Source organism: Neomonachus schauinslandi, chromosome 3 (genome assembly GCF_002201575.2).
Source record: "Neomonachus schauinslandi chromosome 3, ASM220157v2, whole genome shotgun sequence".
Classification (NCBI taxonomy): domain Eukaryota; kingdom Metazoa; phylum Chordata; class Mammalia; order Carnivora; family Phocidae; genus Neomonachus; species Neomonachus schauinslandi.
Window position 1 is genome coordinate 114,088,040 of NC_058405.1, and position 4,764 is coordinate 114,092,803.

Sequence of the window (4,764 nt, forward strand, 5' to 3'; positions counted from 1 at the left end):
TCCTTTCTCAGCTTTCTCATCATTACCTCAGGGAAAACTTTTCTGGTTTCCCTGATTTGCATTCTCATCGCACCCTGTATTTCTTTTTCATATTTAGATAGATAGATGATAGATAGATAGATAGATAGATAGATAGATAGATAGATAGATAGATGATAAATAGATGATAGATAGATAGATAATTTGTTTTTCAATCTTCCTCACAAGACTTTAGGCTCAATGAAGGAGATTTGGTGTCTACTAGCACCGAGCTCAGTGTCTAGTACAGAGAGAATATTACTTAACTGAGAAAATAGTGTCTGATGGAATGATGGAGTGATTTAAATCATATAAACATGAAAAGCCAAAATCTTAGAATTGCTCTCTAAATAAGTACATGACTACATACATACACATATATATTTACATATGTATATGTGGGTTTATATACGTATTTGTGTATGAGTGTGTGTACATACATATATATACATATATATATATATACAGGTGTGTGCATGCACACACACACATTTGAGAATGTAGAGGGCAGATCTATATAGAACTGACTCCTGTGTAACAGCCACAGGGCTAAAGATCCCTTCCAAACCCATTTAATCTTAGAGTGGAGTCATTAGTGGAATAGATAACAGAAAAAGAAGAATATATGCTCCAAATGCAATCAGCCAATGTCTATTTTATTTTGTTGAAGTATTTTGTTTCTATACAAATTACATAGGAAAATGTGTATTCTAGGTTGGTTTAATATGTGTGATGAAGATAGCTAAACATTTGAGATAAGAATAAGTCACTAAAGTTCCAAGGGTAAAAGAATTCAGAATGACATAGAAGTGACCTCCTTGGTGATTGTGGATATCATGGGATAGAATTCCACAGAAAAAGAGATTAACTGCCTGTAAAGATAAACTAATTACAACCCGGAGAAGTGGGAAACCACCCCATTTCTACTGTAGTCAAAATTCCTGTGATTCTCCAGAATTGCTTTTTTCCCAAAAAAGGTTCTATCCTGATGAAGCCATAGGAGTTAAGAAAATTTACCCTGAACTCAAATAAGACAAAAGAGAGTACAGCATATTTTTTCAGTGACATACTCACACGTTTTTGTTAACAGATCCTCCCTTGGATTATTTGATTCTTTTGGAGAGTGTAACTCTGAAGCTACATATTACTTGGAGATTTTCCCCCCCCACAGGAAAGATCACCCCAAAGCGTCCTTCTGGACCTGAACAAGCTTTGACTCTTACCTAAACAACTAATGTTCATGTTTTAAAATATCTATTTAACTGGTTCTTCAAAAGTTCTTTGAATCAGCTTTACTATCCTACTAGTCATATAATTAATGAGTTAACAATCTTTTGTATAAAAGACATGTCTTTAAGTTTTTGAAAATTTTCCTTTGACAGAATCTATGCTCATTCCTGTTCATTTAGCACAACAGTTTTGAGAAATATTTAAGCTGTCAATACATACATTTTGGAATTCTCTTTTCTTCCACTGACTCCTTGAGAAAAAAGTTTATTTTTGTTTTTTAAATCACTAGAGCCTTTTATTTTTAGGATGAGTGGACTTTATAAACTTGTTCTTCCATGTAACAAAGCTGCTCTCTTCTCACTGAGACTGGTTAAACTTAACAAGCAGTGCCTACACATTCCACCCTTACATAATAGATTTTGACACATCCTATGATCCTAATAGCCCTCAGGCACAAGCTGTAGATGTTGGCAACTTGAAGTGTTTGGATACTCTCAGTCTTTCTTTCCCCCACTTTGGTATTCTTTTTCAACTTTTGTAAGATCAGAAACCAGTAGGCAGCTCAAGGAAATGACTTAGTAAGTGTTTGGAACCACTTATTTCTAGAAATTATGAAAGCAGTGTGAGATGTGACGGGCCACCAACATGGGTGAGTTGTTACTGTGGCGGGAGGCCCAAGGGGGTGGTATTAACAATGTCTTCTAAAGCCATCTTTTTGGCGCCTCTGTCCCTGTGAAGCCAGTATACCATCTGGCAGTTAGGCATGGTGCCATTTTAACAGATGGGACCAAGTATAGGAGGCTCTGAGACCATGTATTACTATCAACCATGGTACTGGACAGGGTTTTCAGTAGAAATACTCAACCAACTTTTTTTTCACCTCATCTTTTAGTTCCTCAATAAAAGGAGATGCCATTTCTTCCTTTAAGTGAGGAAAAGACAAGAAATGGTTTTTTCCTGGGAGTCTGGTGCTATCAGAGTATGCGTTGGTGTCAAATCTTACACATGCTACATTATTCACACAGCTTTAGCAAACTGACTCTTTTTTAATAGTTCCCTTTCAAAACAGTTTACAACAGCCTAGTTTTTAGCCTCATAATTTGGTGCTTGTATGGAATCTTTTGAATGTGATTTAGAAACGAAACAAATTGAGTCACATTTTTTTCCCCTTTTGATGTCCTAAAAAGTACTTGAATTGAGAGAGTAAAAGCTATCAGTCATTAGCCACTCGGAAAAGTTTTAGTGGGCACTTAGTTTAGGCATAATGGTATTATAATTCAAAGGAGTAAACTATATAATTTTTGCCCTCAAGAAACTTATCAGTTTATTGGGGAGATAAAACACATATCTAAAATGACAACATTTGTTTCTTCATTATCAAAGTTATTAATAATGGAACAGAGCATTTGGAAAATACAGACATATGGAAGAAAAGTAAAAATCATTCATAGCCTATCTTATCACACAGAAATAATTCTTGCTAATACTTTGGGGTATTCATACCCAGTGTTTTATTTTTTTCTTTTTCAATGCATACTCTTTATTTGGTTTATGTATTTATGGTCATATTATATATATCCAGCTTTTGATACTGCTCTTTTTTAATATGCTGTGTCATAATAATAAGCTAATATTATAATGTGATAATAAGTACTTTGTAAACATCATTTTTAAAGATTATATATCAAGTGAATGCACCAGAGTTTACAATATAATTTCTCTCTTTTGGGGGCTTCTAGTTCTTTCCAATTTTTTGGTTAATAGAAATAGCACTTCAATAAACATCTTTATAAATGAACTTGTTTCTACTTTTAGAATTATATTCCTAGGAAATATCTCCAGAAGTGGACTTTCTGGGTCAAAGAGAATATATGTTTATTAATGACTCTGCATACATGATCAGTATATATTATTTAATAGTTACTGAATATACATTTTGTTTTAGGCATTATATGAGACATTTGTAGTCACAGATTTTTCCTTGACATTAATAACCACCATCCTGGGTAGATATATTAATGCTAGTTTAGTTGACAAAGCACTAAGATATATGTGTTATAATGCCAGTCATGAGTACAAATTCAAGGAATAAAAAGTTTGTCTTTTGCCTCTTAATCCAATTCTCAGTCCACCATACTACCCTGATTCCTTTAGACTGGAGATGTTCAAAGAAGAGTGAGCTTATTATTTACCTACTTCAAAAAGTCATTAACCTAGTTTAGACAAACATTGACTTCCAGCAGATTTTGATGGTCTTCCTATGTCTGTGTGTGAACCCAGAGATCTTCTACCTCCCTAAAGGTATCTCTCTCTAGTTTTCCAAATCCTGTCCTTTGACCAGGAATAATCCTGACAGAGGGAAGGAAGGATTATCTCTGATGACAAGTAATTTCCTGTTTGGGGAGCTTACTTTGGTTAATCTATCTTCCCATCTGGTGGTTTTGAAACAAACTTAAGTGTGGGAAATCTACAATGATGAGAATTTTGAATGTTTCAACTCAAGTTGAGTTTATTATTTATTTTTTTAAAAAGACTTTATTTATTTATTTGAGAGAGAGAGCATGAGCAGGGGGAAGAGACAGAGGGAGAGGGAGAAGCAGACTCCCTGGTGAGCAGGGAGCCCGATGTGGAACTCGATCCCAAGACCCTGAGATCGTGACCTGAGCCGAAGGCAGATGCTTAACCGACTGAGCCACCCAGGTGTCCCTCAAGTTGAGTTTATTTTCTATATTTCAGGTTTTTAAAGAAAACACTCCAGAGGGATATATTTATCTATTAGTTTCATTATTTGTCATATTTTACTGTGTTTTATGATTCATTTTCCTACCTCACTATAAGTTCCTTGAAGTTGCATTTTCCCATTTTCCTACCTCACTATAAGTTCTTTGAAGTTAAGAATTAGATCTCATACACAGTTCCTTATATATAAGAATCACTAAAAAAATGGCCATAAAATGGCATGAATTATTTATATGTTATAAATTATTTTTCTCTGGACAGAAAGACAGATAAAATGTTGTTCCACTAGAGTCTCCTTTAAAGTGTTCAGAATCAAAGACATTATTCTTGTCATGTTTGTAGTCCTAAAAAAAATTAGAATGCACAAATATTCAAATATATTTTCAAAATAAAGAAGTATTACAGATACTATATTTTCACAGTAATTCATAATTTTTCTACTTCATAGGATTTATATTACCCTTGGACATCTCATAGCATTAGTCTGGTGTTTTGATAACACTCAGAGGGCCAGCTGTCATGAGTTTACTGCATTATTTTGTTTGGAGCCATTTTATGTATATTTATGATTTATTTCACAGACCAATCTGTTGAAAAGCATTATTGGTGCTAGAATATTACAGTACCAAAACCCACCATGGTAAAAGATAATGCTGCAAATAAATTACATATTTGGATCTTTTGTTTCAACTATAGAAATTATATGGACCAAGAAATATGTATGTAGGTATGTATTGATGGATCAGAAATTCCATTGTAAATAAAATGAAATTAAAA